Source organism: Cynara cardunculus, assembly GCF_001531365.2.
Source record: "Cynara cardunculus var. scolymus isolate 2C chromosome LG 16, CcrdV1, whole genome shotgun sequence".
NCBI lineage: Eukaryota > Viridiplantae > Streptophyta > Magnoliopsida > Asterales > Asteraceae > Cynara > Cynara cardunculus.
The window spans coordinates 670,361-685,488 of NC_037543.1; positions in this window are offsets into that span (position 1 = coordinate 670,361).

A 15,128-nucleotide genomic window follows, 5' to 3' on the forward strand; every position below is an offset into this window, starting at 1 on the left:
TTTTTCAAAATTTTATGATATTTTTAAATTTATATTTTATTCAAAAATAAAATCATTATTGTTTTCTTAAAAACACATAAAAACATCGATAAAGACAAATAATAAAATAGAACATTAAAATCGAGATGTGTCTCGCTGTATTGCGTGAGTATTCTTCTAGTTATATTATAAAGCATTTAATAAAAACTCTTAAAAACCATCTTTTGTGATGAAGTACTGTTTATTGATGCATATTACTTAAAATTCAAGATTACAAGTAAATTGTGCGTAAATACAACCTATTAAAGTTTTATGTTTGAATTTGTGTAACTAATTGTATATAAACATAATCAAATAAATGATAAACATCTTATTTTAAATACAAAAAATCTAAAATATAATTAGAATAATCATTGAGTTGTAACAAAATACTTAATTATTATCTGAAAAAAAATTATATTATTAAATAAAAAAATATGAATTAAAAAATATACAAAAAAAGGGGAATTTTTAAATACTTGGTTTAGTACTAATATATAAAAAATCACTTTTTTATGATATCTTCATATTTATATTTTTATTCAAAAAAACATTATCGTTTTCTCAAAAACACATAAAACCATATTATAACATCGACTGAGACAAAAAAAAACGAAACATTAAAATCGAGATGTATTTCACTGCATTGTGCGAGTATCTTCTACTAATTATTAGTTGATGGTAGTTGGATGTAGGGGTGTTCAAAAAAACCGTTTGATCGCTCAAACCGGATCGTTTTTTGGCGGTTTAAGCAAATTGGCGGTCCGGTTTGGTTTGGAAAATAGCAAAACCGGGCGGTTCAGTCTACGGTCCGGAACCTTTTTTGGACGGTTTGGACAAAATCGTCCGCCAAATACATACATACATACATACATACATACATATATATATATATATATATATATAATAAATTTGATAAAAAGTTGAAAATCCTCTTTTTTTTAAAGTCACATAAATTTATAAAATAAAATTGTAAAAAATAATCATGTATTATATTATATTACTTTTTTTTATTAACCTGTATATCCAACCCGCTATGCGAGGCGACCAATTCCTAGATGACCATCTGCTTTGTGGGTAGTCCGAAGTCACCGCATTTGAACCTCTATGGATTTGAACCTGGGACCTCTAAGTACTTTTAAACGTTGGAATTCAAGTTTAAACCAATCAGGCACCACCCTTATGATTTATTATATTATATTACTTGTAATTTAAATAAAAGAAAGTACAAAAAGAATCATTTCACTTGCAATAATATTGTTTAATTATTTTTACCAACTTGATTTATATAGTGATTTTTATTTGTTCAAGTTGCTCTAACAAATAAAAATAAAAAATAAAAATATTAAAAAAAAAGATTCTTTTGTTAAATAACACTTGTAACTTGTAAATTATGTTATGAAGATGAACAAGAGATAATGACTACATACAAATAAATCATATATTTTTTATATTAATATATTTTTTTTTAATAAATTGGCTCGTCGTTGATTTTTACAGCTGTAAGTTTTAACGGTAATTGATTATGCTATAAAAACCAGCACATGAAAAGTAATTTCTGTAAGAAAAAAATTCAAAGACAAGTGTTGTAGACGATTTAATTGTCATCGTAAATACGAGTAGAAATCAACAACGATTTGAGTTACGTTCAAGTGTTCAAACAAGGATATCGTTAGAAAACGATGACCATCCTATAGTGGTTGTGATGACGACAATGATGACGTGGTAGTGTTGGGGTTGGTGGCAGTTGTGATGACGACAGTAGTTGGTGTTGAGGATGAGTGGTGGTGGGTGGCGGTGTGATGGCGATAACATACACAAAATAACTCCAAAGACCCAAAGCCCGATTAAGATACTTTGTAACTGATCCACGTCTCGGTCCCGGGCCGGACCCAAATCGGTCCCACTTTTTTTAAAGAAAAAATTGATTTTTTACATTTAATTTTTTTAAAGAATACAAAAACGTTATTGTAATACACTTTAAAATATGTAATATAGTCAATAAAATACACTTAAAATATACATTTTATTATAATTTGTTAAAAATGGAAATTGGACACGAGCCGAAATCACGAATTATAATGAGAATTGTGAACGTCTTTTTTGCATTTTTGAGTTGATATATTCCTCCATACGCCATATGACTTATTTATATTGTATATAAAGAATCAATGGAACAAAAGTGAAAAAAAAAGGTCATATGAGCGACTATAAAAAACATAACATTTTCTGGAAAAAAATCGGGCCGGGCCCATAATAGATCCCAGACCGAGTCAGGCCCGGCTTTGTTTTTTGATGAAAAGTGTAACCAGTCCTTAACCGACGATCCTAAACCGGTCCCAATCGGACCTCCGCCGGTCCTGGGCCAAGCCAGGGAGCTCCATATAAATATTTGACATTCTTTATTATATGTATAAGTGTGTATATATATATATATATATATAGACCAAGGGTTTTTCATAAGACCCGTAAGACCAATTTATGTTCATTGATCGACTTTATAAGTTAAAGATCTAATGGTCTAAATTGCACGGTGGCAATTTTGTAATTATTGAGAAGTCTCGTGGCGTTTATGAATGTTTAGATTTTCAGATTATAGATCTAATCCAAGGGTTTAGAATTGGTCTTACGGGTCTCACGAAAAACCATTGGTCTCACATAATCCCAAGTCTATATATATATATATATATATATACATATATATATATATATATATCATGTCATATGCTTATTTTGTTTTGTTAAAAAAGTAAAGAAAAGATAATATATTTTTGTAATATATGGAACATGATTGAGATAATAATGTATTATTTTGCTTCTCATATTATTTTCTATGCATTTCACTTTCTATATTAATTTAAATACAAGGGGTTGTTTGTTTACATCTTAATAAAGAGGAAACATCTGAATCGTTAAGAGATGAATCTTGTTTTACAAAAAAATTATATGTCTCTTACTGGTTCTAAAACGTTCCGAATGATTTTGTATCATGGGCCCCCTTAACCATTCAACGCTCTAATTTTGTTGTAAATAATTATCAAACAATTATATTTTATTTTATACTATATTATGAGAGCCTATTAACCATTCAACAACTGTCAAACAGCCTCTAAATAGTAAGATTAAAGATACTTTATAAACTCAAAATTATAAATTTGACAAATAAAAAAAAGATATAATAATTGAGCAATTTTAGAGTTTCAAAGGCATGTGATTGCATGTATCCCCCTTACTAAATAAAGCAAAGCAAGCAGTACTACTTTATTAGACCACATGTGAATTGTCATTATTTGGCATGGCTCTTCTTTAAAATATAAATATTTAAATTCTTTTAATAATTATATATATATATAACTGTATATATCATTCTTTTTTTAAATTTAAAGTTATTAAAATTTAATATTTTTATTTAAATATTATACAGTTCAGAAAGCAATAAAATTGAACTCGAAGGCCAACTCCAACTTACAACACCATTTTGATATTAAACCAACAGCAAAATGGTGATTATTAACTATAAGGGTGGTGTCTGATTAGTTTAAGCATGAACTTCAAAGATCAAAAGTATTTAGAGGTCCCAAGTTCAAATCCAAAGAGGAAGAAAAATCTTCTTGTGATAACGGAGGTTCAAATGCGATAACTCTGGCTACCCGCAAAGCAGGTAGTCGTATTAGGATTAGTCGACTCGCATAGGGGGTTGGATATCCAGATTAATAAAAAAAATTGTGATTATTTTAATAATTTTATTTTCCCATTATAATTATAGAAATAACACAAAAAATATGTTTCTAGTATTGGAAGAAAATAAATGGAGCGAGAAAATAAATGATACGAGTACAAAATAAATGGAGCGAGAGGCTGCAACTGATCCGTTTTTTCCTTATTCATCGTTATTAACAGTTGTGCTGGTGAGACGAACTTCCTCCTCTTCTCCACCCCATCTATTCATTCCCCCTCTTCGTTTTCCTTTGTGTTTGCAGGTGATCCAGATATCAGTAGAATAATCTACAGGAACAATGATATCCAGTATTTGCAGGTGAAGCAGTCGACACTCAGATATCAAGTATTTGTCGATGAATCGTTTACCCTTCCCAACTTGACGGTTTCTGTCTCACCAAACTCACCCTTTTACGATTGTTTTTCTCCTTTTTGCCTTCTTTGACGACGACGCATCTTCCCCTATACTCTTGTAACTGATAAACCTTATAGAGATCAGTTCATTGTTAAATCTGTAAATATCAAATTTCATCAATATAATATCAGTGTTCTTGTCGCTTTCATAAAATTAAAATTCATTTTTATTTAGTTCTCCCCAGTTGTATCAATTTATGGCGCTGCCACATAGTAGAAGTAAACAAATAAACAACGGTAGAAGCTCGACAGAGATGTATGAGTTTTCGTTCAGGCAACACTCTCGAACTATGAGAAAAATGCAAATAGTTCTTTTAGTTGCATCTCAATGTTATAAAATTATTTAAAGCATATTTTTATCCATCGATCCAATAACCAATAGCAAATCTATTAAAAAAACTAATTAAATACGAAAAACATATAAAAACCACTTAAGGGTTGTTTGTTTACCTCTTAATTGTTCCACTAAGAGGCAGTTTTTGAATCGTTAACAGTTGAATCTTGTTTGTCAAAAACAAGATTATGTCTCTTAATGGTTTTAAAACCCTCTGAATGATTTCGTATAATGGGCTTCCCTTAATCATTCAACACCCTAATTTCATTGTAAATAATTACCAAACAATTATATTTCATTTTGCATTATATCATGAAAGTCTCTTAATCATTCCAACCACTTAATCATTCAACAACTACCAAACGGCCCTTAATGTCTTAAAAACCTCCTTAAAAAACATATCATAAACCATAAGGGTGGTGCCTGATTGGTTTAAGTTTGACTCCAAAAGTCAAAAGTACCAGGAGGGCAAGAGGTCCTAGGTTCAAATCGAAGGAGGAATAAAAATCCTCTTGTAGCCACGTAGATTCAAATACAGTAACTCTAAACTATCTGAAAAACAGATGGTCATTTTAAAATTAGTCGGTTCGCATAACATGTTGAATATCCAGGTTAATAAAACAAAGATGTAATAAATGTTTTTATTGTAAAGCTTTTTAGAACACGTAGGACATGAGTCAACTAAAGTTACTGTCCCGTCAGCATCCGACGCGTGCCCTCGTCAGAACGCTTTCCTTTTATGGCAAATCACAAAAATAGGCAGACAAAAAGAGGTGCTAACCGTCAGTCAACGTCAGCATATGCTGCCACGTAGCTTTCTCACTAAGCTTTTAAAAACACATAGTGCTATATTCCTGTAACCACCTCTTCAGATTTTATTCCTTTATAAAAAAGTCAATATAATTTCCTTTTTTGCCATATGTCCACATGTTTATTTTTTTTATATTTTTTTAAATATATTAAAATGGTATACAGACAGGTTTCGTTAGGAATCTAAAGTTGATTAAAACCTAGGAACTGCTTATAACGTAATACGAGACATATTCATTAAGACAGGAGCAAAACCAGCTTTGGCCCAGAGGCCTCACTGCAGCCGTCACAGGGACAGACCCAATTCAGTGGCACCGTATTATCCTTCCGTCAAAAACTAAAAGAACTACGTTCGTGAAAGGTGCAACTGCAACAATTTGTTGTGTGTCACTATATATATTTTGAAACTACAATAAAACACAAATTTTCATTGATAGAGTTGGTTTGCAAGATTTTTCTTTCACTGGGACTCGAGTTCAAATCTCATTAATGTCATTTTCTTAGTTTTTAATTTCGATTTTTTTTTTTTTGCAATAAAAGACTTGAACACAAGACCTCACATATGAAAAACAATGAACTAATCAACATACATCAATTATGATGTTGTGAAAAATATCCGGATATTTGTTTCTTATAATCAAATGATGTCATCATTTGGAAAAAAATATAGGTCCGTCCATGCCCCTTGTATGCAAAGTTTTTAATTTATAAATAAGGTCCAATTTTTATTTGTTTATCGTTATTGTACTTGATGACCCACTCGATCAAATACCTAATTTCAGTTATTCTTTTCCGTTCCAGAATTCTAGTTTCTTCTCTCGTTCCAAATCCAGTTGACGCTTTGAATTTTTTGCGCCACTAATTAAAATATCATTGATATTTAAAAAAAATGAAAACATGTCGAGTTTATTGTTGAATATGTACAGGTTAGTGTTACTGACTTCTGAAATGTATATTTATTTTGATTGAACTTTGCCATGAATATAATATCATCATGTATCTGTTTTTGGTTTTACTAAAGAGGATCACCCTTGGTAAAAATTCCTGCCTCCACCCTTGCATTAAGATATAAACATGCGGAGTCAAAGTTTTGCCATTGATGGTCTTTTTTAGTAAAAACGAAAATAGATACGAACGTGTTATTCATCATGAACGTGTTATTCATGATGAATAACACGTTCATAAACCTTCTATATTTGTCATGGAAGTGTTGAAGCGTAATTCATGATGAATAACACTTTCATATTTCATCATGGTTGTGTTATTCATGATTAATAATACTTCTATATTCATCATGAATGTGTGCTTCATGATGAATAACCTTTTCATTTTCATCATGAATATGTTATTTCATATTCATCTTAAGGAAAGACATATTGGTTCATGACAAATTGTGTTACTATGAATATTCATTCTAAAAAGTGACATGTGAGTTCCTAACAAAAACTTCGATAAAAAAACGAAAATGCCCTCATTTAACGAAACTTTTGACAGTCGAGAGACCAATTTGAACATTTTTTCCGAACCATGATGATCATTTTATAATTTCAAAACTGTAGGGACAAAAAATGTTATTTTTGACAAACTACAGGGTCCAAAATTGTAGTTGACTCTATTTTAGTTTTTGTAGAAGTGACAAAAATAAGATGAGTTGGTTAACCAATTAAAATGACTTTGAATTAGACCAGGTAAAATGTTGAAATATAATATCAAAAATAAAAAAAAAATCAGATGCAACTCCAACAACTACTGTATTTTAGCAACTTTATCATTATTATATTATTAAATATTTTATATATTTAATAAAAATATATTTTATTTCTCTTAAATATTTATTTTTTAATATCTTTTATTAGTAGAAAAAAAAACCAAAATATTATTTATCTATCTTATATAATGTTTCAGATATTTATCTGAATTTAGAAATTTTTATATTATCTCTTTTTTTCTAGTCTACCATACAATATAGCTGATAGCATAGCTGTTGAAACATAAAACTCTCATATATCTATAAAAAAATTATATTATAACATACCTGTTGAAAATAGTTAATATGTTATTCTTGTCAAAAGAGGTCACTAATATGATCCACTAATATCTTTTTATACATTTTATAAATGGTTTAAGCATTAAATATGATCACTAAAATGGTGGTATTAAAATAATGATTTAATTTATTAGAGCGTCTCCAACAATTATACTGTATTTTACCAAAAATGTCGTTGGCCTAGTGGTATCGTAGTCTTTGGCCATAGTAGATCAGGGGTTCAAACTTCACTAAAAGTGAGAAGGGTATGTGAGTTTATTTGTTGCATTTATCGTATATAAATATTATATATATACTTAAAAAAAAATATACTATATATTATCCCCCCCCCCTAAAATAGAGTATTAAAAAACCAAAATCTTTAAAGAAATTATATTCAACCAACAACTACCTTGTTTCAGCAATTTTAACGTAAACAGTATTATTAAAAATATTCAATACAGTTAATAAAATATTTAGGAGGGGCAGGGGCGGGGGCGGGGGCGGGGCGGGATCGATAATAGATTGTGACGGACTGTGGACTGTCAGCTTCATGGTCTACTTCATCACAAAACCATTCTATATGTCATTCATGACAAAACTACAAAAACGATGTAAACCCGAACTTAAGTGGTCTACCACGTTTCCTAGATTCTGCCTTAAGGACACGTTTTCTTCGATCGCTGGCTTTAACACATTTCCCTCGTTTTCCTGATGTTTTGTTTCTATTTTTTTCAATGTCTTATTCTGACATTATAACACTGTACACTGTTGTTTCATATGAAAAGCGCCATTAAAGATACAGTTATTTAATAACTTAAATGTAAGCACACACATGTTCCTCATGGTTGTAATCATCGGCAAATGCAACAAATAAACTCACACACCTTTCTCATTTTTAATGAGGTTTGAACTCCTGATATCTTAAGAAGACAAAAGCTACGATACCGTTAGATTAAAAGGCATTTGGTTTGACCTCTTGAACAAAATGGAAAGTTGGCCCTTGGAGGGTTTTATGAGCCATGTTTGCTTGTATGTGAAGTAATTTGATTCCATTGTGGCATGATCATTGTCTCCTTAATAATATAAATCAAATTTAATAAATATTTTTATAATATTTTATGTGATTATTTATATAGAAATAAATAATAGTTATTTCAGTTAAAATATATAATATTTGATTATTAATAATATATTTAAAAAATCAAATCAAAATCAAAGTTATCTATATTATAATACTTACGAATGATCAAAAAATAAAAGGATTTAAAATCTATTTTAATTCATAAAAAATAGATTTCACAGATATTTAAAGTAAATATAAATAAGCAAACCAAAGGCAGTGATTTTTAAGATGAAAAATTGAAAATTATATGACTTTATTTTATTCACCTGGATATATAACTCGTTGTGTGAGTCGACTAATTTTAGGACGACCATCTGCTTTGCAGGTAGTAGAAAGTATCAACTTTCTAGCTCTACAAGGAGCCTTCATCTTTAGACGAGAAAAGGCAAGACCAGAAGAATTGTGTCAAATAAGTGAGTTTATCCGCGGGGAGAGCAGTGGGGAATCTTGGACAATGAGCAAAAGCCCGATCCAACAATTGCGTTTGATCCGGCTTCGCTAGGAGAAAGCCACCTACGAACTCACCCATAAGGAAACCTGTCAAGTAGGTCAAAGATACCCTGATAATGAAAGTCAACGCCTTTCAAAGAAGTCACCGCATTTGAACCTTCGTGGCCACAAGTAGATTTTTATTTCTACTTGGATTTGAACCTGGGATCTCCAGACACTTTTAACTTTTGGAGCTCAAGCTCAAACCAATCATGCACCACCCTTGTGGTTTATAATATTAACTTTTCATATCATGTATCAACCAGTTTGTAGTAAGTATGGATTTTTTTAACTGTTTATCAACTAATTTTACTTGGTACAAACTTTATTGTTATTTTTTCGTCTCAAAATACAAGATTGTTTGGTTTGTTTTTCATTAAGTCTTGTATAAATAAAACTATTTGTGTGAATTAATCTGTCTACATAGACTGTGAAAGTTTAGGAATCTTCTTGGCTATTCTCCCGGACCCCCAGATTTAATCATGTATACGTAAGTTAATCCGTAGACCTACAGTTAAAAAAGGAAAAAATTTCAAATTCCGATGTTAAAAACTTATGGAATTAATAAATAAATAACAAATAATTAATTAATTACTTAAATATATAAAAGTTAATATAATATAGTAGTACTCTAGTATATGATTTTTAGTAATATGTATCAACTAATTTGCATATTAATAATATTTATCCAAACTGAATTAAATCAGTATCAATTTAATTAGTACATTTGATATCTGTTATGGTTGATTTTATTTGATACGAATTTGTGTTTTTGAGAGAAAAGGGAAAAGGAGGGAAGAAAATTTTCAGGTTTTTGAGTAGAAGAGAAAAATGTCATTTTTATAAACTAGAAGGTTAGTCACACAATGCAACGAGATACATCTCGCTTGATCTCCAGCTACCAAATCATACCAATCTGGACACCATATACCAATCTATCCATATCATACGATCTGGACACCATATCAATCTCTCGCTCGGTCTCAAGCTACCGATCTATCCAAATCAATCTCTGCAAATCAATCTCTCCACAATCTCCCGATTGGTTTTACGAAATTACGATAAACAAAGGTTTATTTATGGTATCTATAGGTGCATTGCATGATACAAGACAGATAGATACCTATAAAAGAATAAATAATTTTCAAACAGACCTCTTTACCATGGTTTTGGCTTTCATTCAAACACAGCTTAACAACCAAACAGAGGCTTGTTGTATAATTTACTTTGCTCAATAGGTCTAAGACACCATTCTTTAACAAAAGACACAAGAGCGACCCTGTATATTAAATCGTTTTTGATACATTTACGAGTCAGGTTTGGGTATATATATAGTTGAAATAGTTACCCAATTATATTTCTGCTCTTCATCTTCCTCGGCTGCTCAATTATATTTCTGCTCTTCATCTTCCTCGACTGCTTCTTCCACACCAGTCCCATTTACCACACAGTTTAGTAATGTTATCTCTTGAAGGGAAGTAGTAGATTAGGTGAAAGCAAATGAAAAGTTGTATGGTAGAAACAAATTCACATTCCGTTCTGTATTATGACATTCCTAATCTCATGATTTCCCATTATCCCAATAATTCATATTTCAATCTCATGAGAGTTAGAGCCAAGCTGTTGTTTCAATCTCTCATTGTGTCTCAAAGATGGTATGTGAAATCACTCTCTTTTTGGTGTACTGTTTTGTTGTTTCACATAAACAATTGCTTTGTTTTTTGGATAGAAGTCAGTTTAGCTTCGTTTAATCTAATTTGTGATATGATTTTTTAGTAAGTGGAAGAGATGAGAGATTACAGATTGGTTTTGTTAGTACAAATGTCAGCTGAATTGTTAAAAGATAGACTCCCTGAAGCACGAGAGGCAACTCGAAGCATTGTGTTGTTGATTTACAGTGCGGTTATGGAGGAGGAAGACGAGAGCAAAGAAGAGGAGAAACAACAGGAGAAATGGCAAAAATTTTGCTAGTCAAATTTGTCAGCCACTGATGCATTGCCCATGGCTAAACTTGTTGCATCTCAGTAGAGATTTTTGTTTTTTGGTTTTGTATGTGGTGATTCATAACAGGAAAGACCATCATCATGTTGATGAAGATGACCTTACTTGTTTAGTTTTTGCAAACTGCCTCTCATATCTGTAAAGAGGGGTTTGTTCATTAGGAACACTAGTTTCATCTGTTTCAGAAAGTTTATCAATCTTTTCATCTTATTATTGGTTTGATACCTCTCTTTTCGTAGCTCTTTTCTCCTTATTTTCTAAGTATGATTAAACCAACGAGCAAGGGGATGACGACGACACAATTAATGCAAAATGAATATTGGTTCTAGTCGTTATGAGACTTTGTTCGTGTTTATATTGATTCAGATTTTAGACTTCAGATATAAAAACAAACAGTCTAACTGATTCAAATTTTAGACTTGAGCACCACCTCTTATAAATCAAAAGTGAAACCAAATTTCAAACTTCAACAGCTCTTAAAAAACAAACGCCACCTAACTCTCATCCTCATCGGAATCCAACCTTGAAGTTAAATATATCATTATTTTTTATAAAGTTTTTTTTTTTTTTTAAAATATGTTAAAATAATAAATTTATAATTTGTTTTAATAATATAATTAATACTGAAATCGTTAAAATAGAATAATAATTAAACTTAGATGTAATTTATTTGAAAATTCCATATTCAATGGGGGTTGGTTTGCTTGTTTGGCACGTCTTTTTCGCACCCATCAAACTCTATAAATTCCCTCCCCTCTCTTTACCCACTTCTCCTTCCCTTCCCCCCCTTTCTTTCATCCCCAACGATTTCTAGGGTTCTCTGTTGGATTCATTCATTCTCGATTTCTTGCCACTAATTTATCGGTCTTCAATCGGCGAATTGCGTCCCTAACAATCAGGTACGGTGGCTCTCCCTCAATTTCCGTAAATTTTGATTGATTATGATGTACATTTCCGTTTGATTTTTGTATGTGTTTTGATTCTTCGGATTTGTGTGTTTGTTTTTACTGATGTTGTAAAATTAATGTATGGAAATTCGATGAAGATCTGATTTATTGGATTAAACAGCTCCGTTTGTTGTGTATTGATGGATTAATCAGGTACGTGATTTTGATAGGATCATTGTAATTATATTTGTAATGAGTACTGTCTATTGATGGCACATTGAAATTGAAGAGATCAATGTGTTAAAAGTAGCCGTGGACCTTGGATATAGGATTTTTGCCCAACGGGTGTCCCTTTTTAAGGTGTATCAAAGGCCACAAAAGTCGTCTGGTATGCTTTTAGCAGAATTCTACCGTTTAGACGGATCTTTTTGAAGTTTTTTGGTTGATTTCTATGGAAAGTTTTTTTTGGTTGACTTCAAGTGATTTTATGTGTGTTTTTTGATTGATGTTCACTGTATTTTCTTTTAATATCCCGTAGCACCTGTGAGAATTTAGCGGGTGTACTTTTATAGCCAAAAACTATTTTACATGTGAAAATTGGTTGAGTGGGTGCATGGACCTGCTCGGCTTTCATAGATCCGCCATTGGTTAAAAGACTAATGAGTTTGAATCTCTTACCCTTGACTAACATGCATTTGCTCGTGTCTTATATCTTTCTGATTTGAAAAATAAACAAAGGAAAAACATGGGAGATGGAAGAAACTACAAGGAAAATGCTACAAAAAAAGGCAGTACAATTCTTTTTCTGGTGTGGAAAATGAATGACTTGTTAATGCATCATAAAATTTTCATATATGTTGGATGTTTCTTCCAATTGCATTTGTTCTTCAGAAGTATTCTGTATTCATGTACCTTTTGTTGTTTCTTAGCTTTATTTGATTCAGAATGGTTTGTGGGAATATGAATATGAGCCACAATTTTTATTTGTTTTTTTTATGTTGAGTTAGTTAAAGTCCAGCTGTCTTTGTATTCAAATATAATTATTTTATGGGAAATTGATTCAATTAGCAATTTCACCCATTTAAATTTGTCTCCTAGCCATTTCTCTCACAGGTTTACCCAAATGTCATTACATCCGCAATATCCACGTGCGCGATATTGCAAACCTGGCTAAAAGACAAAAAAAAGATTCAAATTCCATCGGGTTAGCAAGTGGCACCGTTGCAATTGCGTACCTGAGTTGATTCTCATAATTTTTTGTCTTTTAGCCAGATTCATAATTTTGCGGGCTTAGTGACATTTGGGTGAACCCGGGAGAGGAATGACTAGGAAACCAATTTAAATGGATGGAATGACTATTTGAGTCAATTTCTCTTTTTTATGCTCTCCACCATGTAATTGTTTAACTGTGACTAGGCAAATAAAGTATCCCTTTTGTCTCTAGATAAATCTAATGTTTGTTTGATTATTAGTCATGGTCTTAAACCAAAAGTCAATGTTATTTGTGAAGGCAATGATTTTTATGGACAAGGACAAAATGCAATTGGAAGAAAGAACCAACGTATATGATAAATTTATGGACTAAATGCACCCTTGCATATTGCGAAATACACCTCTATCTGCTATGTAATTTTCTTCTCACATACATCAACATCAAGATTTACTTTTTACATTCTCAATGCATGATCTGACCTGATTACAACATTAAAGGGTGTGAATATAGCAACACCCGTATGAAAATTTAATGATGCATTAACAAGTCATTCATTTTCCACACCAGTTTTCTGTAACGTTTTTCTTATTGTTTCTCCCATGTTTTTCATTGGTTTTATTTTTGAAATTAGGAAGATATAAGGCACTAGAAAATGCATGTAAGACGAGGGAATGAAATTTGAACTCATTAGTCTTTTAACACATTGCTCTCTTCAATTTCACTGTGCCAGCAACAGACAAACAGTACTCAGTTACAAATATAATTAATCACAATGATGTTGTCAAAAATAAGAAAAATTTGCATAAAGGATGTGACAAAAACAAAGTTGCAGTACTTATTTTGGTGTTTTATGTCTCCCTCAATACACATGAGCAATGGGGGGTTTGTTGTGGTTGTGGAGTCACATCAAGAAAAAGGAAAAACAGTGTACATGTCATTATTGGTTTTTTTAAATATATTTGTTTCTTTAACTTATTTCTTTTTGTGGTGCTTGTGTGAATAAGTAATTGATTATATTGATCATTTTCAACTTATATATTGCATATATGATGCAAAATAAATATATGAAGTTGACTATGCAAACTGCAAGAATATGTGGAACCTCATTAGATTATTCTCCAAGAGCCCTTGAGGAGAGAAGGGAGTTTCCACATATATAGAGGAGAAATGGTTCAAGTCTAGCCGACATGGGACTCTAACAAGAACATTAACATTATTTTATTACGATGAAATAGTAGATCCATGAGAGTAACTAAATGTTTACTACTTTATAGTTTATAGGGGGCATGTCCATGTGACTAGTGTGAAGATGAGTATGAATGAAACTGTCCAAGTGGCGTATTATAGAAAAAATTAAAAGTATTGGCTCAAAATTTGAGAAACTAACAGAGTATTTAGGTATATGACCTTAAATGAGATGTTAGTTAAATCCATGATCTTCAAATGAGTATGAAGCCATTTTTTCTTTTAATAGGTCAGGAGGTCGTGGTTTAATTAAAATATCATTTAAGGTTATATACCTAAATAACTCCTTTCATTTTGTAAATGAGTAACATAGCTTTTTGAGAAGTCTATGAAAAACTTCGTGTTCGATATAACCGTCTAAAGAACATATTTTGGGTTAAATGGCATCAAAACCTTAAGATCATCAATATGGTGATTCTACAACACCAATTTTCTCATTCTCGAGAGCACTAGTGATTTTAATGAAGTTGTATGCTAATGTGATGTAAATATTTGTTTCTCTGCAGAAAACAGAATAAAATTATTGGGTTTCGAAGATCCTGTATGATTTAGAATGGTGTTTGAGGACGTTTTGTAAATGCATAGCTTCGAGAATGAGGTATGGCACACTTGGTAAATAGTACGTTTGAAAGCATAACCCCCTCTTTTGGGTTATATAGGTGAATAACTACCTAACAGTTTCTACTTTTTTTTGAATGTACGACCTTCTGACAGATTTTGAGGCATTCTTGTCATCTTTTATTAGACAAAGTCAAATCTTAAATCTGTCAAAAGATCGTGCATTTAAAATAAAAATCCATGAGAATGTTTTTATTCTAAATAACCTTATAAATGTATTAGTTACTCAT